General features: G+C 38.4%; 1 long non-coding RNA gene across 1 annotated transcript in view; it reads right to left on the bottom strand.

Annotated features, from left to right (window-relative positions):
* Positions 1–356, bottom strand: part of LOC140510565 (uncharacterized) — a 58,490-nt gene extending 58,134 nt beyond the window's left edge. Inside the window, exon 1 of the long non-coding RNA XR_011969287.1 lies at positions 225–356. This is a non-coding gene — a long non-coding RNA (uncharacterized lncRNA). The remainder of the gene's footprint in view (positions 1–224) is intronic.
* Positions 357–22,923: the final 22,567 nt, after the last annotated feature.

The raw sequence follows: 22,923 nt of genomic DNA, 5'->3' as shown, positions 1-22,923 counted from the left end.
GCACCACACTACACCATAATAAATGATGAATATGCCGTAAGAAGCATGGCAAGGTTCAAATGAATTGTTGCAAAGTAAAATAAGTTGAACCCATAAAGCAATATACATGATGATGACAGCGATGTAAATGGGAAGGACAACACTAAATGTTCAGAACTGTATGCTGTGAAATTATAATGCCTAAGCTTGGTTCCAAAGAGGAAATATAAGAATGTATCACCCACCTTACTCTGCAGAGGTGGAAGTCTTCAGTGAAAACCACTGCAAGTAACATCAGACTTGGTGAACGTGTGGTTAGTTAGTTTTGCAGAAACATTTTCTCCTCTTTTTTATTCTTTGTTTTAAGGCATGACCCTCTGGAAGGGGAGGAGAAAAAAAAAAGATATATTGTAAAACGTAGGTGGTATTAAAACAAAACATACCTGTAAAATAGAGACAAAGAAAGAAAGAGTATCTTTATTTAGATTTATTTGGTAGAGAGTTTTGGAAAATATCTTAAGCTGCATCAGTCATTATCAGATTACATTACCTAGCACTGTTCTTTGCACAAAATAAGCACTTAATAAATGTTTGTTGAGTTGAATTAAATTGAATAATACCTTCATAGAATCAGAGAATCTCAAAGTTGAAAGGGAGCCTAGAGGACATTTAGTTCAACCAAGGGGAAACATAGCAAGTTTCAGGGTGGAATTGTCTTTATCCATTTCATCTTCACCTCCAGTCTATGACTTAAGAAAGGTACTTCTCCATGTTTTTCATTATCGGTAATAATGGAGACCAGCTGTTCACTCTTATTTGTCTGAAAAGTCTTCCCAGTTCTTTTGTCCTAATCTTTTTCTCATAGCGGAATCATCCCTCTTCCTTTATTATCTTGAACTGTCTTAAGTACTTAACAAAGAACAATGACTGTACCATTCTAAAAATATTCCTTTAGAATATTTCTCCACCATAATAGTATCCCTGAGCAAGAACCTATGGATGCTGGCCTTTCAGAGCGCTGGCACGATGGCAAGACATTGGGTAAGCAACCAGAAGGCTGAAACAAGAGCACCAACAGAGTTGGATGACCAACTATATGTCACCCATTTGATTAAGTTCCTTAATATAAGCCATCTTCAGATTTAGCAAAGTTTGGGGGGAGTGAGGGGATGAGAGAGAAACTTATAGCCAGTAGAATGAAAAGCCCATCCCGGCACTATCCCAACTCCAATAAGTTTGAACTAACTACAAGTTGATTGTTCCTATCAGGCTGAATAAACATACAGCCAACAGGTATAGTCATGAACTGATAGAACAGGTCACTGGTTGTTTTTGAAGGCCTTGGCCTTGAACATCATTCCCTGAATGAGGTAGCCTTTTTTTTTCCTGAGGCTGCTTTTAAAAACAAAGTAGCCTGCAAAAATGGGCAGCCCTTCAAAAAGGAACCATGACTTACTGTTGGCATGAAAATGTCATTCTGAATTTCACCTTCCGGAGAAAGGTGAGTGTTCTCAGATGCTCAAAAAATATAGTCAGTAAGGGATGGAATTGCCATCTGCACACCCTGGCATCTTTTCTAACACACAATGATGATTCAAACAAATGATCATAACTCATTTGCCCTTTTCCCTTTCTGCCTTAGAAATTCCACTTTGTGGTTGTGAATGTCTGACTTAATCAATTACCTCATTTACATGAAATCAACAAATAGATCCACATAGCAAAGAAACCATCTCCAAGGAAGGGTTTGAAATTCTAAGAGAGTTAAAAATCTGTTTATTCACAACCTCTTCACATAGAAGCGTTTTCTTTTGGCAAAGATATTAGTTATTATCTGAGAGGAGGAGTCATGGGATACTCGGAAAATAGTTTCATCTGTTGCTTAGAAATGCAATAGACTGGAAATTGGTTAGAAGGTAGCAGATGCCAAGAGAACTTTTTTTCTCCCATAAAGTCGGAATGAAGTTCCCCATGTTAGTGCCCAGTAAATATCATTCAGCAGACTTGATGGCCTTTAAAGTCCCTTTCAGCCCTGAATCTATGGTCATTCTTTTCACAGGAGTGAGGTAGACATACTTAGAAATGCTAAAGGGAAAAAAATTACAGGTATATGTAATGTGAATCAGAGCCATAACAAAGATGAGGTGATCAGGGCTTTGTCCCAGGGTGCCAAATGTAGAGTGCTGGCAGAATTTGCATTCCTTCAGTAGCACAGAAAAACATTGTTCAGTACCTAGTTAGCAAAAATAACTGGTTCAAATTGGAAACTACCATATACTAGGATGGGATGAGCCTTTCTCTGCCTTGCCTCCTTCAGCCACCTCAATGCAACAACTTTCCCAGTAGTTCTGTTTTCTCACTTCACTTAATTATAGCACATTCTCACAGCATTCAAATTCCTGCTTATGGCTCTGAACTTACTTTTAAGGAAGGACTGAGGTAAAGAGTTCTATTTAGACACATTGTTCTTTACCCCCATAAGTTAACCAAGAAGTAATGAGGGCTTGAGCTGTGGAAGGTCACAAAATGAGTTTGTTTGTTTGTTTTTTAAGTGAGGTGTAATCACCAGGACTTTTAAATTAAGGGGACTTTTTCTTGAAGTTTGGATTCAGTCAAAGGGCTGCACTTGAGGACCTACAGGGCCATGTTTGGCCTCAAGGCCACAGGTTCCCCAACGCTTGGAAGCATTATAGATGGTTGGGTGAATATGAATGAAAGAAAAAACTTACCATGTACTCAGTACTCTGCTTGGGGATACCATGCACTGGTACAAATAGAAAATTTTGTACAAATACAAAAGCAAGATCTCTCAAGGACCTTCTATATGGTGAGTTCTACCACTACCTGGCTGACTCACAGATCAAAGTCATTTCTCTGTAATTTGGAATGCATTAAATAATGAGATTCACAGAAATATCAGTTATGGGAAGACAGTGAAGCCGATTTGGTCGTGGCCTTCTCTCTTTCTGAAAATTTTTCAGCATTTGGACCTTCTGCTGCCTCCATCCTCCATTCACACCACCACCCAGAACCCTCATTCTTTCCCTGCCTTCTCAGAACCTTCTACTGCTGAGCCACTTGGACCAATTTTCATGACTTCATATTCTGAGGAACTAAGATTATTTCTCTCTTTAATTTGTTAGTCTGCTCTTTGGATGTGAATGACTTTTACCATGCAATGGTTTGCTCTATGTTTACGTGTATTAATGCATATACTCTATAGGCTTTTAACAAAATTCATGGGCCAGCTCAAGTCAGATTCCCTCCATGAGGCCTCCAAAGGGAAAGCAAACAAGTAGGTCTTAGATAGAAGCAAAACAGCACTTTAGATACATAATCTCATTTCATGGGAGCAAGGAATTTAAGAGTTAGAAGGCACCTTAAGGGTCTTCTTGTACTAGAACAAAAATCCCTTCTACATTTCCAATAAGTAGTCTCCATTATCTGCTTGAAGATCTCCAGGGTAAAGGAGAACCTATTCCCTAATCTGTTCCATGGACATGTCTGGTTTCCCTTGCATGTAGCATGCGTCGGTTTCTTCTACTCCTTGTTCTTAGTTCTGTCTTCGGGAGTCCAAAAAGACCCACCTACCTTTGGAAGGCATGTAGATATGGATTTTTCCTCATTTTCTTGTTGGGCATGTTTTAGCGAATATTCCTTTTCAAGTGTGGTTTGGATTAGTAGACATCAAGTCAACAAATCAACAAGCACTTACCATGTGTTACACACTGTGTTAAGTGCTGGAGACTCAAAGAAAGAACCACAAAAAACTGTAGCTTCCCAAAAGGAGCTCTCACACTAATAGCTGGCTGAAGCTTACCACTTGATAGATCTGAGGTTCCAAACACTGGACTGAAAAGTTTAGAATTGCAGAAACAGACAATAAGCAGTTTTGGAGTCTCCAAAAAGGCCTGGAGTCTCTTGAGCAAAGAGTGATGACACGCAGGACAGTTGTATTCAGGAATTTTGTATTCACGAGACCTTTAAAATTGTTGAGGCCCTAAGTTTCCCAAATGGAAGGATGCCCCATAAGGTTATGGCATAGCCATGGCCATGTGATGGTAAAAGCTATACTTAAATGGGATTCACTTAGAATCAGTGTATGAAATATATTGACATTGAGGAGAGATTGGAGGCAAGGTTAATGATGAAATGATCTACGTATTTCAGACAAAGGTGACCAGACTTGGGGCAATGATTGTGAGGATGGGAGAAAGAACAGAGGTGGCACTCCCACTTAGAAATGGAAAGTGTTAATGTTGACAGTGAACAACATTTAGTAAAGCTCTTGGGCAAAGACCAAATATCAAATATGACATCCAATATATTGAAAGTCTTACAGATCTGATCCAATGGACTGACACATAGACAAGAACAGGAAAAGAACCTATGATTTTATTAGTAAAAATCCTCCAAGATAAAGAACTCCCTTATACTTTTGGAGATCACCATATCCTCTGCTACTTACAGTCTTAGAAAATAATCCAGAGAAATGACAGGTCAAGTGACTTACCCACAGTCACACAACCAGTTCCTGTCAGAGGCAGGGCATTACTCCAGTTTTTCCTGACTTTAAGGCCATCTCTCTAGCCCCTACATTGTGCTATCTCTGATAGACTGACATATATAGTAGAAATGACTAAATCTTGCCATGATTATAAATTTAGAAACATTAGAGTGAATGTTTCTGACATCACAATTTAAATTTCTTCATATTCTGTCCTTTCATTATAAAAGATACCATCCTAAATTCTATCCTTGCATTCTACATAAAAAAGTAATTAAATGAAAGTGAAATTCCTAAAACAAACAAACAAATAACAAAAAGAAAAGATAAAAGAGAGATTTCCTTCTCCCATTCTCTCTATAAAACACCCAGTTTCTTATGCTCATCCTGAAATTTAGAAATTGTCATACAAGCAAAGCTTTAAGAGTTGAAAGGAATTTATTCGACACCATACCCCCATTTGACAGTTGAAAAACCTAAAGCTACAATAATGATAACAAAAAAATAAACTATTGTAAAATCAGGCTACGGTTCTGTTTAACCAGCTATGGTCTTCTCCTCAGAGACAGGAGGTACTGTACTAGAAATTACATTTATTTATTTCTTTAAATATTGTTAGTCTATGGGAAGCAAGTTTTAGTTCAAGCAAGGCTATCGATCATTATTTTTCGAATGGGGAAAGAGTATTTGAAGCTCTATCCAAAACAACTCCCTCACCACCAAATGCCAGTTTCACAATGAACACACAATAAAAATATTAATCCATATCTCTAAAGGTCAGGCAATTGAACCATGCCCTGGAGAATCTAGAAATATTTAGTACTTAGGTGGTATAGCAGATAAAGTGCTGGACCTACAGTCAGGAAGATCTAAGTCCAGCCTCAGATATTTACCAGCTAAGGTCTGTCTGCGTCAGTTTCTTCATCGGCAAAATTAGGATGATAATAATAGAATCTACCTCTCAGAGTTACATTTGGAAAGTGCTTTGAAAACATTAAAATGCAGGCTATTATTGTTGTTGGTATCTTGACAGGCTTGAATAAGGTTCCAGACAGAATAGATTAGGCTTCATGGGCATAAATGTAAAGTTTTAAATTTTGTTTCAAAAAATCAACTGCCCAATTGGATAAGAGGAAAACATGGTTAGCTGCCCATGGGGGAAAAAAAAAAAACCTGGAATCTTAGTGGACTGCAAGCTCAGCATGGATCAGTTATATAAACAGAAGGCAAAAGTTAATTTGACATAGGGGGCCTCATTATGGTTCCATAATCTTCTACTCTAGTCATATTATATCTCAGGAACATAGGTAAGAAGAAACTGTAGATAGTGTCAAGTCCCCTAGTCAAGTCTAACTTCATTCTCCAGAGAAGGAAGTCAAATCCCCGAAAAGATATGGGACTTTCACAGTCGTATAGCTAATATGCCAGGATATGAACCCTTATCCTCAGATCTTTCTAATCAAAAAAATTCAGTACTCCCTTCCCCAAACAATTTGTGTGAAACTAAAATAGGACCACGGGCTACATATTAATTAGTTTTAAAATGTAATGTTACCTCTCTTTTATTGTATTTTCATGTATTTTGTTAAATATTTCCCAATTACATTTCAATCTGGTTTGGGAGCACTAAGAGTGCTGTGTTCCACACGCTGCCCTTGGGTTGACTATTTGATACCTTGGCCAGACATCAAACTGGAGAAGAGGAGATTCATTTCTCAGGCTTGATCCTTTCCAAACTCTAGGATTCTTTTACTAATCACTTGTGACATCTAGGCTTCCAGGCCATCTTGTTATAACCACTCAGAATCCTGGTACAGAATGTGCCTTGTGACAGGCAAAGTCACCAGGGAGTTGTGAGATCAGAGTGTTTGTGCAATTTACAATGGTATCGTAGTTGTATTCAGCAGAACCTAAGCAGCAATAATACCTTACATCTTGTCCCAAAAATATGAGTGCAGTTCTGAGCTATTAAAGCATAAAAATTATAAGGGCTTTTAAGCTATTAAAGAATAAAACCATCCTCAGATTTTTGGGGTGCCCTATAGAGTGCATTAGGACTAAGGCATTCCCTTAGAAGTCTTCTCTGTCATAGTAGTAATACTAGCATTAATATCCCCATTTTCAAGATGAGGAAATTGGGACTTTGAGGCTTTCCAAGGTCATATGAGCAGTCAGTGTCAGAGCCAGATTTCAAATCCTCAGGTTTCCTGTTTCTGAGACCCCACAAAGCCTTGTATAGCTCAAAGACGGTGCATTTAGAAAAGCTATCCCAAATTACCCTTTAGAAATTCTCTGGAGAAAAGGCCATAGAACTTAAGCACAGGCTAGTATAATACACAGTGAGTTCGACAACAACAGTGTTGAAAGGCTCATGAAATCAAAGGATCTGGGTTCTAATCTTGCCACTGATATTATCTAGGTGGGTGAATTTAGAGAAGTCATTTTTTCTTCATGGGCCTTAGTTTCCTCAGATATACAGTGATTTACTAGGGTTCCTCCAAACTCTGAATCTATGATCCTGGGAAGCTCTAATCAAGTTCCACAGAGTTAGTCTTCACAGAGTTAGGTACATAGGAAGAACTTCATAATTTTTCATTCATTCAATCATTTATTCTTCTTACCAACAATGAAGGTCATTCCTCCATTCAGGCAGTTCATGACTTACAAATGCTTGTCTATCCCATATACCTCTTATACATGTCCTCCCATAAATCCTGTATAACAGAATTTCCTGAAATAGCTGGAGATTTTCCCAATATATTTTGCCTTTGTGTAGGTACCAATGGAAACTCTGGGTTGTCTATTGGTTTTCCTCCACTCCTACTATATGACCATCTGGCTTCCTTTGAAGTCAAGACATGTCCCTGATAATATTCGTATAATTCTTTATAGGGAATTCATCATTGGTTATAATATACTTCACTATCTATAGGGGATCCTTTTTCTCTATTAACTAAACACTGGTTATCCTTCAAGTATCTTCCTGAGGCAAAAAGGTTAAGTGACTTGCCCAGTCACAAAGGTAGGAAATGTCCGAGGTCGGATTTGTACTTGAGAAGATGAATCTTCCTATCTCAAGGCACAGAACTCTATCCATTGAACCACATAACTGCCTACTACTATAGAGTATCATTTGGGAAATCATTTCAGTTTTCTTCTCTAACTCTGATTACAGCAGTTCTCCTACTACATTTTCCTTTGCACTTCTCTTTTGTTTAATATGTGGAAATGTTACCACTGGCAGTCCGTGATTCTATACAGATGGAAAACATACATTTTTGAACTGGTCTAGTGTATCACCAACATTCATTATGAGCCTTTCGTTTCAAATCTTTTTGTTTTGTTTTGTTTTCTGCTTTCCTGCTATTGGGTAGAATCTGACTAAACCTACCTGCTCCATTTTCCCCTAATACTTTTTAAAATTTCCCTGGTGAGCAGAATCCTGTTCCCTTGAGATCCTTATATTAGTCAGGAAAACACTTCGTGACATATGGTGGTACCTGAATTCCTTCCCACTTTTTAAATAAGACCATAGCTATCACAGTTGGGCTTCATCTTTAGAAATGAAATACTTACCTGAGAACCTGAGATGCAGCCATCTCTCTGTCCCTTGCTAAGGCATACACAACCTCTCAATCAAACCATGATTTATATAGTGTTTTCAAACTGTTAAGTCATTGTTAGAGATGCAGGGAGGTGAGGGATTTATTTTCAGGCTGTTTATGCTGGCACAGTTAGACTATTCTAAGGTTTTTCAAACCTCATCAATTCATTAATACTAGGATAAAGGAAATAGGTTATTCATGTAAAAACAATGCAGAATTAATGAAGAACTAAGTTAGTCTACTATAAATATCTTAGCTCCCCATTCAGACACCCCATTTTTTCTGCTGGAAAGAAGAGATGTAAAAACAATCCTAAGAACTTGGCTGGAAAATGTTGCCTATGTTTGTGAAGGAGATAGAAGGGCTGTAAATCTCAGATTCAGATGCATTTTGTGAGGCTCCCTGAGGAACAGCTTACTATCACAGGCAGGACTGGCTGGCCCCTGCCTTCCTTCAGGTCTTTATGCACTTGAAAGAATGTTTCTGGGAATTGTCGATTTGGGTCAAAGCGGATTTTATTAGTCTGGGCTGAAGGCCATTGTATTCAGAATAAGTTAGAAGGAGTTTCTGACAACAAAAAGACACCATTTCAGAGTGAAGGGTGCATAAGAGAATTCATTTAATCAATGTGCAACACCTTGTTGATTTTAACTATCGTGTCTAAAATAGCTTTGCCTCTCATTATCAATGCAGCCAGGGCCAAAGAGAGACTATGAAAAGTAATGGGTATGCCCATGGCAGATAGCAAGGAACTTCTCTCTTCCAGAATTGGTTTTAAAGGCTAGTTAAGAGAGTGTCAACTTGGGCCTGCCTTGGTTGACCTTGGTGACTGAGGGTCTTCCTGTGGGCATGGAAATTTAGACAATGAAAAAATAAAATAAAATGATGATTTTAAAAGTGCAGTCTTTCAATCCCCAGGTTTTTCCTATCATGGGTGTCTCTCTTCTTATGAATGTCTGGTATGCAAAGATCATCTCTCTACCACACTCAGTTTTAGGGCATAATTAATGTTGTATGTCTCAAGTGCCATCCCAGCTGCCAAGATGTCTAGTTATGAGTCTTCTTGTTAGAACTGCCTCTAAGGAGTTTCTGTGAGAGGAGAAGAGAGGGGAAGGGAGGGGAAGGGAAGAGAAGAAAGGAGGGGAAAAGAGAGGATAGGAAGAGAGAGGAAGGAAGGAGAGGGGAGGTGATGGGAGAAGAAGAGAGAAGGAGAGGAAAGGGAGAGGATGGGAAGACAGGGGAGAAGAGGAGAGGACAGGGGAGGGGAGAGAGAGACAACTACGAGAGGGGAAAAAAGATAACATGAAGATCTTCTAGCTCAAGATTCCACATACAAGGTCTCCTTTGGGACCTTGTTGCTGCTACCTTGCCTTTTGAGTCTTAGTATACCTTTCTTTTACCTTTTCAAGAACCAGTGGTTTTGCCTCTGATTTACCATGATTTCTCTCAGTGGACTTGGTTAAGAAACCAGAAAGATTTGTCTAAATTTGGAAAAGGACCAGATGGAATGATCTACCATGAGACTGAGTGGGTAAATGAAGAATTTATAGCATCATAGACAGATTGAGAGTTGGAAGGGACCTTAGAGGCTACCAAGTCCAAACTCCTGATTTTACAGAAGAAGAAAACTGAGACTGAGCAAAATTAAGAAACTTACCCAGAACCCCATAGCTAGCAAGTATCTTTGGCAGAATTTGAATTCAAGTCTTCCTAACTCCAAGCTCTAACCACTGTGGTGTGTGTGTGTGTGTGTGTGTGTGTGTGTATGTGTGTGTGTGTGTGTGTGTGTGTGTGTACAAGCTCCTATTTCTTGGGAGTAAAAACTTGCTTATTTTTTTAGATATTATACTGTGGCATTCATGCTATTCTAGGCTCCGGATGACTTTAAATACAAGAAGGGATGGGGGAGTACAAAGAAAAAGACATGGAAACTTACATATTCTCTGCCTCAACTGGCAAGGCTCAAGGTATGAACTAACTAATAACTAATCCATGTTATAAGTATTAAAAGCATCCAGGCAATACACAAAAAAAATGTCCTTCTAAACTGAGCATCCTATGCCTTTTTGTGCAGCCCACTGTGGCTTCCAGCAATCATTTTGAGGTAGGACTGTAAAAAAAATATTGAGAAGAATAATATATTTCAAATCCTACCAAGTAGCTATCCACAAAGTCTCATATATAAACCCGACAAATTTTTTTTCAGTGATGTGTATTTTGTGCTTAGCACCAGGAGCATAGCAAAAGGCGTAGAACAAAATACCTTCCCTAGAGTGCTTATAATCTACTCCTAGGACTAACTTTGGGGAGGACATCGGTTCTTTGAAGGGTTATAGAGGAGATTGGCTGAAGTGTAAAGGAATGCTAAGAATACCAAAAAGAGAAGCACCGAAGTTGAAAGAGCACATTTAGCGTTCCTTGGGTATGGATGGAATGATGATAATGAATAAGGGAAGGCAGGACTAAACTTATAAAGATTTAGATCTAGAATGAACCTCAGAGATCATATAATTGAACAGATTTGCTTTTCTGGCTTCTGTTATGGAGAAAATCTTTGGGAAGGACAGATCTATTCTGTAGTAATTTTATATGGAATTTCTCTTTATATCTCATCCTATTAGGTTTGAAAGGTGTTATGTAGAAGTGGTGATGATTGGTGTAGATTTATTTTCTATCTTGCAAGGAAGTTTGTTGAAGCTATTGATTATTTCAATTAATTTTTCATTGACTGTTTTAAGTATACCACCATATCATTGACAAAAGGTGATCATTTGTTTTTTCTTCATCTATGGTTATTCCCTTAATTTCTTTTTCTTGTTTCATTGCTACAGCAAGGGTTTCTCATGCTATGTCAAATATTTGTGAATATCCTTGTTTCATCCTTAAATTTATTTAAACTAGAAAGGATTCTAGTTTATCTCCATTAAAAATACTGACAGTTCTTGGTTTTAGTTTTATATACTAGTTATAATCTTAATGAAAAGTCCATTTACTTCTATTTTCTAATATTTTAATAGAAATAAGTTTTATATTTCTTCAAAATGTTTTTCTCCATCTCTGAATATTATCAGACGATATATACCAACTGACAAATGGTCTACGGATAGAAGTGGATGGTTCTCAAGAAAATAAATCCATGGCTATTAATAGCCACTTGAAAAAAAAATGCTCCAAACCACTACTATTTAGAAAAATAAAGATAAAAGTAACCAAGATTCCTCCTTATACCCATCAGACTGGCAAAAATGAGAAAAAAAGAAAATGAAAAATGTTGGTGGGGCTGTGAAAAAACAACCACATTGGTGCACTACTAGTGGACTTGGCTATGAGTACAACCATTCTAGAAAGCAATTCAGAATTTACACACTAAAAATGACTAAATATGGTGTGTCCTTTGATCTGGCTATACTCCATCTAAGACAATACTTTAAAAGAAATCATAGAAAAGAGAAAAGATCCTTTATGGACAAAAAAAAAACCATTTATAACAGCTCTTTTCTGGGGAGAGGCAGTAAAATCTTGGTAACTAAAAGGATATCCAACAATTGAAGAATGGATAAATAAATTGTGGCATATGGATGTATTGGAGTACTGTTGTACTGAAAGAAACAAGGAAATAGAGGAGTTCAGAAAGACATAGAATGTGTAATATGAACTGATGCAGAATGAAGTAAACAGAACTAGAAGAGCAATTTATACCATGACATTAATATTTTTAAATGAACAATAATGAGGACTTTTATAAATTCATTAGAAATGAAATGAGCAGGATCATAAAAGCCATTTACACCATAACAACACTGCAAAAACAAACAACTTTGGGAGCTCAGAACTATGATCAACACAATAGCCACTCGCAGTTCCAGAAGACCAATGATGAAACATGCTGTGCATTACAGAAATGTGACTTATTTAGGACATAATACAGCCTTTGAGGGAATTTTTTCCCTTGACTCTGCATATTTCTCACAAGAAATTATTTTTTTTCTTTTCTTTTTTCAAATGGATATAGTGGTGATGAGGCCATAAATGTAATGATGCACTTTCTGAAGAGATCACTTTATTGGGAGCTTTACTTAACATTTTTGCTTACTTAAAAGAGATCTCTCATGAACAAGGAGTACTCTGGAAATGTTTTTCATCTAATAACAAAACACATCAATAATTTTTGAATGGAAGAATAGATCAAATAACAGGTGAAACTTATAAGTAAGGGGTTGGTAAGGTAGTACTGATCTGTCCTGACACTACATTATAACATGCTGGAAGTACTAAAAGTTTAGTAAACTTTTTTAGTAAAACCAACTAAAAGTTGGTTTCTGTGACCTGTCATTTGTGCTCTTTGAAAAATTGAGAAAATCAGAGAGTGTCCATGGGATTAGAAGGAAAATATGTAATTTTTTTTAAAAAAAGGAAGAAAGTGGAGTCTTCAAACTATCTTCAAACTATGATATTGATGAATCAGCACTAAGTATCTCATTTGCCAGTTGCTATATTATATTAAATGAATGAAAAATACCTGCTCTCAAGGTGTTACATCCTAAAGAGAGAGAAAATAAGTATATAAAGGATATACAGAATCAACGTAAGTAGAATAAGTATAAAATAGTTCCCTAGTTTTTGATCTTTGCGATTATTAATTCCCTCCCTCTGAAGCTACTAAAAAGATATTCTACTACAAAGGTAGTTTCAGAGGAAAGGCAATAACATTTGCAAGAATAAGAAAAAGGCTTCGCATAGAAGATAATGCTTAAGTTGCATCTTGTAAAAAGCAAAAATAGCTCAGGGGAGGCTGCAGCTGAATACACACACACACACACACACACACACACACATACACACACACACACACACATACACACACACACACACACACATATACTCATACATCTGGGAATTATTAACATAGAGTTGATAATTAAGCCCACGGGAGCTGAAGTCACCAAGAGAGAAAATGTAGAGAAAGAAGACTGAGAAGGTTGGGGCTGATATTGGGGGAACCCACAGTTAGGGGACATTATAGAGATGATGAACCTTCAATGGATGATGAGGAGTGATAAGAGAGGGGGAGAAGGAGAACTAGAAGAGAGTTGTGTCATAAAATCCAGACAGGAGAATCTAAGGGGAAAGAAGGATGATCTGTAATACCCTAAGAAGACTTAAGGTGAAGGAAATATTATCAAATTAGACAATTATGAAATTATCAAGGGCTTTTGAGACAGAACTTTTAGTTGAGTGATGAGGTAGGAACCTAGATTGCAAAGGATTGAAGATTAAGTGATGGAGAAAGATGTGAATGTATCATATCTAGGAGTTGGACTGAGCAAGGGAGGAGAGACATAAGATGGCAGCATTTGAGGATGACAGGATTTAGTGAAAGTTGTTTTGTTGTTTGTTTTTAAGAATGGAGAAGACTGAACATATTTAAAGACAGTAGGGAAAGAATTAAAAATAGGGAGAGGCTGAATATTTTAGTCAGCTGATAAACATTTATTAAGTAACTAAAATCTGTCAGGCACTATTCTAAATTCTGGAGATAGAAAAAAAGGCAAAGACCATGTGTGCTCACAAAAAGCTCAGAGTCTAATGGGAAGCTGAAGACAGAAAAAGATAGAATTAGGGCACAAGTACAAGGGATTGGCCTTGTCAAAGGAAAAGGGTCTTCTCAATTTCAGAGACTGGAGGAAAGAGGAAAGGTGGAACCCAAAGGGTTTAGAGATGAGGAAACAAGGGAGCTCACATAGAAAGGCCTCAGTTGTTTTCATTAAAGTGGGATTGTTATCTGAGAGGGATAGAAGGGGAGGTTTTAGAACCCTAAAAAAGTTATACATACATACACACACACACACATGCACAGCAGCTAGATGGTACAGTGGATAGAGTCCTGGGACTGAAGTCAGGAAGACTCACTTTCCCTAGTTCAAATCTAGCCTCAGACACTTCCTAGCTGTGTGACTCTAGGCAAGTCACTTAACCATGTTTACCTCACTGTCCTTATCTGTAAAATGAGCTACAGATGGAAATAGCAAAACATTCCAATATCTTTGCCAAGAAAATCCCAAAATTGTTGGGTCATAAAGAGTCAAATACAACTAAACAACAGCTATATGTGTGTGTGTACATTTGCATATGTGTGTGTATTATTTCATTTTAAAATTATCTTAATTTCCAAATATATCCTTCCCTTTCTTCTCCTCTCTGAAGAGACCTATCCTTTGTATCAAAGAACAGAAAAAGGAGGAAAAGGTTTTTCTAAAAAGTTCTACAAAACTAACCAGTACATCAACTAAATATGAAAGTATATGCAATGTTCCATACCTCTATTTTCTCACCTTATCTTTGGGGCCAACTTGGGTCATTTATAATAAGATAGCATTCAGTTTCTTTCTTTTTCCCTTTTTTTCCTCCTCCAGAGCAACCTACTTGACCCATCCCAGCCATGAATTGACCTGGCAGTCAAGACACTGTATCCTACAAGTAAGGAAATAGCTTAGTTGACTAAAGCAAATCTGGGAATGAACTTGGTGGGGAAACATTTAAGAGAGAACACACTTTTCTCAGATACCAAGGGACAGAGGAGAATGTGTTCTCAGGTTGGGCTAGTGTGTATGTGTGTATTATATATATATGTATATGTGTATGGAGGTGTGTGTGGCTGTTATACCTATTTTCTCAGTAAATATCCCTTTGTAAAAATTAGTTTATGTTAATTAATCAAATATTGGGGAGATGTTAATTGGTTATTATTACTGGGGAAACACACTGGCCAGAGGAGCATGAACAACTAGAACCACACCTCCTCGTTACTCCTAAAATACTGAGTGAGGGGAGAAGCAGAAGCTGAACTCTGGGGACTCGAGCTGTTCTTTCAAGTGTGGGTGGGTGAGCCTCTGCACTACAAATGGAAAGAAATACTCCAAAACAACTGCAAGCTGGCCAAAGGCTAAAGCAGACTGCCTCACAAAATACCAAAGTCTTCATTCTTTAGCTCATAGTCAGTGGCAGCTTCAGAAGGATTTTGAATAACAATACCATGATTGTAGCAGAATCCTACAGTCTCAAAGGTAGAACAGGATAGAACAGATATCTCATCCAAACAACTTGGCACCTGATCAAGAATTCTGTCTATTCTCTCCCCAGTAGTAGGTCATCCAGTCTCTGTTTGAAGATTTTTAATAAGGAGGAACCCTGACTAGATTGAAAGAGGTGGTAGGAGATTGTGCATTGGTTGCCTCACTATTTTCTAGCAGTCTTTGTTGGTAATAGATATGTCCTGGTCAGGAGGAATGTGACAGGGTGCTATTAACTCAGTCTACTTACCCTACACTCACTTTGCTTGAAAACTTCCAGTTTTTATCATCATCTATATGAATAGTCTCATCCATTTAATAAAAACTAAGTCAATAACACAATACATTGACCTGTAGTTGAAGGATAACCAAAAGATAGACTGTGTACTACATTGGTCTATATCTCATACAAAGAAAAATTTGAGATGGTTCCTAGCATCTTGGATCCCCTCTGAACCAATGGAGCTTTTGCAAGAGACATGGAGAAGAATCCTGCATGTAGCCTGGAGGAATTATGGTACATACCTTCGGAGGGAATATCCACATCATTGAAGTCTCAGGCCCAAAAAAATATGCCTATGTCACTTCTATCCCTTTTCTTGTCTACTTCAGGTACCACTTTGTAATTTAAAAAATGCTAGCCATTGATAGACAAATCTTTTCCAACTTAATCATTTAAAGAAAAGCTTAGTGAGTTCACCAACACAGGGAGCTGTGTATGCTTGGGGATTTTTGTTGCAGGCCTATAAAGTATGAATAATGTAAGAAAGTTAATATCTGAAAGCATATATAAACATTTACTTTCTGGCTAGGGGCCAAGTTTCAGCAGAATATAAATTTTTATGGACACGCTAATAAACTTATGCCACTTCAGGGCAAACTCAAACCAAACAGTAATGGAAACACTGACATAGTCCAGAAAATGCTTTAATTTGCTGGGCACAGTACTGTAAACACTCAGCAGGTTGGAAAGGTCTGGAATGAGTTGAATCAACTGTGAGGTTTCATTTCTGTTTCAACCTACCCTCTCTTTCTTTGCTGGTTCAGGAGATGAGATGGCCTTCTGCCTTGGCAAGACTGTTTTTTGCCACCTGTGTCATTGCGCCCCCTCCTTTCTCTCTCCTCTCTTTTCTTTTGCTCTCTCTCTCTCTCTTTCTCTCTCTCTCTCTCTCTCTCTCTCTCTCTCTCTCTCTCTCTCTCTCTCTCTCTCTCTCTCACACACACACACACACACACACACACACACACACACACACACACACACACACACACACACACCTTTTCTTATACCAATTTTGCATTGGTGTTCATTCTCCATGCCAACAAAGTCATAGGTCCAGTTCAAATCCCTGATTCACATGAGTCAACTAAAAGTCAGAGTTTAAATGACCCAAGAAGTGCATAGTGGAGCCAGGGTTTATCAAAGGATCATCATTCCTGAGCTACAAGAAACCTCAAGGAACATGTGTCCCAAATAGTGAACCCCATTTCCAGTACACTTTGGATTAAAACAGTCCATTTTCTACTCTTCAGAGTTGTTTGCAATGAGGGAAAAATCAACGTGAAGGTATACAGCACTCCATACAACTCCTTCCCTGTCAGCCAGTCAGTCTAGATGCAAGGACTTCATGTCACTTGATGCCTGTATTATTGCTGTACTGTGGAAAAGTCTGGGCATTGCCTGACTTCTTTTCTAATGACTTCATAGGAAGAAGAACTATTGACATTTACCGAGCGTTTTATTGGCCTTTATAAATTTATTAATCTAGGTTCTGATTAGTGTAAATAATGAATCCTGATTCTCTAAATTCAAACTGCATATTTCTACTAGAATGGCGCCAATGACCATATTTTACATAATTATAACTATATAATGCAAATTCAAATATCTGTGACCAATTCACAGGGATCCATTATTCACATTGATTGATATCTAGTTCTTTAAATCTCTTAAATCACTTACTAGCTATGGAACGTTGGAGAAGTCTCTCTGTTTCAGCTTCTTCAGCTGCAAAAAAGACACCTACTTTATAGAATTGTTGGGAGAATCAAGTGAGATAATATTTGTAAATATTATAATATAGTGGCTTATACTTAATAACTACATAATAAAGGCCTGTTCCTTTCCCTTCTTCTTGGTTGGTTGGTTGGTTGTTGTCCTTCATTCTCAGAGGACCAAAGTGACACCACCATGTTGGAGTTAAGTAACAGTGTGTTCAAATATGGCTGATCAGACCAATACAAGTTCAGTATGCTCTACAACAGATCGGACACAATGGTCTCTTTGAACATTTGTGGGGGAGACGTCTCAAAATTTGCACATCTCAAGTTTCTTTTGAGCTACTGCAATTCTGCTTTGCTCACAGAGCATAACACCATCTTTGACTCAGGCATATCATACTGGGCAATCCTTTGCCAGGGTCTCCTATGTCATGCAATCAGTTCTAATGTTCTTCAGAGACCTTGAGAGTGTCTTTGAATTGATTCTTCTGAACACCATATGAGTGACTTCCTTGCATTAGTTCTCCACAAATGAGTTTTTTAGACAGGTTTATGTTTGGCATTTAAACAAAGAGGCCAACCCATTAGAGCTGCGCTCTCTGCAGTAGAGTTTGAATGCCTGGCACGTTTAGTTTCAAAAAGTACCTCAGTGTGTGGTATCTTACCCTGCCATCCCAATGAAGTAGGTAATACAGATGTCCCCATTTTACAGATGAGCAAACTCTGGTTCAGGAATATTGAGTGTCTTATCTAGAGTCACACAGCTAACAAAATATCAGAGTTGAGGCCATGAATCTGGGCCTCCAGACTTCAAATCCAGTGTACTTTTTTCAACCCCATAATCTGTGGGTCTTTTAAGTAACTTTTGTGCTAGAAATTGTCTTTGAAATACTACTGAGTTCCCCAAATCCCTCAGCACTGGCCCCTGCATAGATCAGAGTTAAAAGAAAACTCTGCTGTTCCCTAAGCACCCATCTACTCCATCTACCTCCCTTGTATGAAAAATATGAACAAAGACTAACTTCACCAAAGGGTTTATTTCCTGAAGTTCCCAAGGGATTTCCCTTAGAAGAGAAGAATTTGATTCTTTAAAAATATTTTAAATATATTGAAACTATTTCAATATAATTGGCTTCCTTTGTAATCCTGTGTATTTTATTTTATGCATTTAAAAACATTCTTCTGAGAAGGCATCCATAGGGATTAACGAGATTAGCAAAGGGGAATCCATGACAGAGAGAAAGACTATGAAACCCAAACTTGGAAGATTAGGAGACTGCAAACTCTTATGCAAAGTGCACAGAAACCTAGAGTCTTAAAATGTTTCCTAAAACAGAGGTATCACACTCAGAGAAAGCTGCACGAATCCCAACATTTCTGAGTTCAGCAGAACCAGATTAAAAGCATCATTGGAAAACACTTAACAAGGTAAATAAAAATACAGTGCAACACAGATTATGTTCATTTGTAGTTTTCTAAGGCAAGATGGATCATTTCTGAGTGATGCCTCTGCCCTAGATGCCAGGGTCAAACAAACCAGGATGTATCAGAGGTGAACCTTGGGCTCAGGTCATCCTGGCTTCAAGGTTGGCGTTCCTTCCACTATGCCAGCTGCTTTTCAAAGGAAAGGAAAGAAAAACAGGAGTGGGGAGTGGTGGTAGAAGGGGTTGGAAGCTACAGACATGGAATATACATGGTCAACCTTAGCCAGTGAGTGAAATTTGAAGCTTTCTTAAACCGGCAGGCAGTTGTCTGGGGAAAAAACAACTCAAAGTCTTCAAAATGAGTCTGTCCAACCAGGTTCTATTTGAGAGACTGAGAAAAGGGACAGGCAGTGGGGTAGGAATCCAAATTGTTTGCACGGGCAGATCCCAAGTCTCATGGGTAGCTGCAGGTGCTGGGAGTTGTAACATCTGAGAATAAATACTTATAGAGCTCACTTAACCAAATTGAGGGATGATTCTGCTAACTCCCAAGAGAAAGTTATTTCATAATCTCCATGAGGCTTCCCCTGGCTGCCCCACAGCCTGTGAGTCATGGGACTTTTACGGGTCACCCTTTGATTACTGCAAAGAGTTGGAAAAGAGAAGAACGCGTCAGAGGGGCAGTTTTATTGTTCATGTCAGTCTTAGATTGGATTATGAAATTAGCTCCAAGTCTTCCTCCATTTCACAATGCTTTTCACATGGTGCTACGTGGAATGATCTTGGCTATTTTCTATTTATTTGTTTTTTTTAACTAGCACATACTTGGTACATTCTCTGATTCCCATCCATAAACAATGTTATTCTGGGAGCCAGGATGATATCCCTCCCTGTGCAGGGTGAGGCTTGAGAAGAATTCCACTAGATAAATTATGAAACATCAATGTTTATGTCTATCCCAACATGCCAATTTTCTCTTTGGAAACAGTGGACACCTCTCTGAAGTGTGCCACTTTTCATGAGGCTAATGATGTTTGTCATGAGTTGGTGTTTTAAAATAACATGACAGCTTGGAATAGCTCACAGAGAGTCTATGTCATTTCCTGGAGGAGACTTCAGACAAAGAGATCTCATTCCTTCTCCATAGCTGACCCTGGGCAGAATCATGAAGAGGGGATTTCTCTAATGATATTTCAATATTTCTTTCTTTCTTCTTGGAGTCTTCTTCCTCCTCTTCCTCTCTTTCACTTTAGATGGCCAGTTCCCCCAGAAAGCCCACTGATTTTCTAGGACTCTCCATGGGATAAGCTGGCCATGACTTGGACTCAAGAGGACCTGGGTTCATCTCTCTATCTCTTACCAGCAAGTCACTGCACCAAGGTACAGGTTTCAATAAGAGAGTTGACAACTTCTAAGGTCTCTTTGAACTCTAATTTCATAACCCAATAGAATGCCAAACTTCATTTGGAATTGGTCTACCACTCAAGGAATTAAGGAATTATTCCCTTGAGACTGCCAGCCTAACCCCAGATTCCTGTTCTTTCCTCCCAGAGACAGCCTGGCGTAGCAGATGGAGCATTTGACATGGAACTGAGAAGCCCTTAAATTATCTATTTAAAAGAAATAGCAAGTTGTACATAATAGAGTTGTGGCTTCATGTACAATCATCTTTTTTTGTATCCTGTCTTATAGAAAGGCTTCTTTTATTTCTTAAGTTCGGAATTCTGACCAAACCTAAAAACATACCTATCGGTTCAGGGTGAGGGAAGCAAATGAAGATAACAGATAAGTTGGTTTTGTCCCAACCATCATGCTTCTCTCTCCTACATTAACTTTCAAAAGTCCTCCTATATCCCTCTCAACTAAAGTCTATTCTCTGCGTCCTGGTTGCAAACCAGGCCATTGAAATGTATTCCAGAAGTGCTGATGGGATCATCAGATAGGACAATCAGGTAAAAAGCTGAGAGAGATTTGACCAACCATATAATCTAACTTCCTTGATTTACAGATGAGGCCCCAAGGAAGTTAAGTAATTTGCTCAAGGTTACACAGTGAGCTAGAGAAGAAAATGGCAAACCACTCCAGTATTTTTGCCAAGAAAACCCCAAATGGGGTCATGAAGAGCTGGACACGACTGAAACAACTCAACAACAGCACAGGGTAGGGGACGATTAATAATGACTGAGGAAACATCCGATACCATTTATTAGCAAAACAGGCATAATAAACAGGTCAATGAACTCCCCAGTCAGTCCAAAGACTCTGAATACAGAGTGAACCAGATTTTTACATATTAAAAACAATTAATCAAATGAGACCAATTAGCTAAAAGAAAACAATTAACACGTTACAAACTAGGATACAAAATTAGGTAATCTGATTTCTATTAGAGGAACTATTCAGGGCTTTCCAAGTTGGGAGGGGGAAGAATGGATTTCAGTTGAGTTGAAAGGGGGCTGAATCGGTTTCAGGGGTCTTCCTTTTCCCAGAATTAAGAGATATTGATTAACCACGTGTATCTGCAACTATGAAACAATACATGGCCTAGATTCCCATGGAAGATGTGCAGAAAAACAGATGGAGGACAATACATGGGGCAGCACAAGATAAAGCTGATATTTATGAGACAGAATCTGACTGCTTCTCTCTATTCCCATATCAGCTCAACTCCGTTTTGTACTGGTCTTAATTCCATTTCATCAACAGATAGTAAGGGCCAGAAGTGTTAAAGACACATAACAAGCAATAGTATTTATGTTAATATTGCTTGCATCTGATCCAAATAGGGAGACCCCTAAAATGCACATAGAGCTGGAGAAAGGGGTGCTTCTGATCCCAACCTCTAACAATTTGTCCCCGTTAAAGCTCCAAAGTGCTAGTACAATGGATAAAGTGCTGGACCTAGAATCCGAAAGACCTGAGCTTACATTTGACCTTAGATGCTTACTAGCTGTGTGACCTTAGGCAAGTCACTTTAACTTCTGTTTGCCTCAGTTTCCTCAACTGTAAAGGATGCTAACACCTTCATCCCAGGTTTATTATGAAGATCAAAAAAGATAATATTTATGAAGAGCTTAGAATAGTGCCTGGCACAAAGTAGGCACTATATAAACATTAGCTATTAATATTAAGGAGTGTGGGCAGTACCAGAAAACTTCCCAAAAAAGGAAAGCTCCTTTTTATTCTCCCAGTGACCCACCTCTATCACCCTTAAAATCTATCTCTACCTCTTCTCATTCTCTACTGGTCTCAGCTGTAATTTGGACCTGACTGACTCCAATCCAAGCCTAGAGTATTATTACCTTCCTTCCTGCCTGGAGTATTACCAGCACTCTCACCCAGTTACATGGTCATGAGCTTAACCATTTGTTTCTAGACTGCAGACTGAGGAATTTATCAAAATAATATGGTCCTCATGTTCAGCCAGCACACATCATTTGCATTCTACCCTCAAGCTATCCTTGCAGTTATCCCACGTTTTAATAGCTTGCATAGTCAATGATCATCTGGGGGAGTCATTGGCTATACAATCTGCCTTGTAACCAGACCAGAAGGAGCTAGAGTAGTATGTCCAAGAGAAAACACTGACCATGGAGGACCAGGTCAATCTAGCTTCCTGTCACTGCTGCTCTGCCAAATCTTCCTAGAAGTTGTTATACAGATTGGACCACAGGCCCCTTTGTCATCATTCAGGTGGTGAATGCTGTGGTCTCTGAATAGGAGAGAAATGATCATTAACAGCTGATGATTGGGGGAGATTCAGAGTTCCCGATTTTTTCTATTTTCAAGACCTCAGTCTCTGAAGGTTGAACTAAACTTCTCTATCTGACCAAACCCAACTTTACAAGGAATCTCTAGGTCTTAGGGAAATTCTATTGAATCAAGCTTGGGTAGAGACAGATTTTTTTGTTTGGATTTTTTTCTTTTGTCTAGATTGCCCAAGGCTGGGGGCAGTCTGGGTATAGTCTGTCAATCCAAGAATGATGTGATATCTCTCTCAGCCCACCATTGGAGTAAACCTATTTCTCTTCATAAAGTCCACCTCTAATTAAACTGCTAATCATTTAGAGTCCATTGCTGTTTAATGAAACACCTCCTGTACAAAAGACATATAAACATAAAAAGGTAGCCGTTTGTTCTTTTTGATGGAATGAGAGAATAAGAAGGCTTTTTTGTCAGTCATCCATTGGCCACAAAACTGTTTACAATTTACTCCAAACCTTTGTCTTTTGACATCATTTTAATTGCCACAGTTTACTTTAGCCTCCTGGATCCAGAGCCACGATGAATTCCATCCATCTTTGTTATAATGAGCTGACCTCAGTCTTGAATGATTC

This window comes from Notamacropus eugenii, chromosome 6 (genome assembly GCF_028372415.1).
Source record: "Notamacropus eugenii isolate mMacEug1 chromosome 6, mMacEug1.pri_v2, whole genome shotgun sequence".
In the NCBI taxonomy this organism is placed as follows: Eukaryota; Metazoa; Chordata; class Mammalia; order Diprotodontia; family Macropodidae; genus Notamacropus; species Notamacropus eugenii.
The sequence above is the reverse complement of the archived record's forward strand: the minus strand, read 5'-3'. Positions and strand labels throughout refer to the sequence as shown.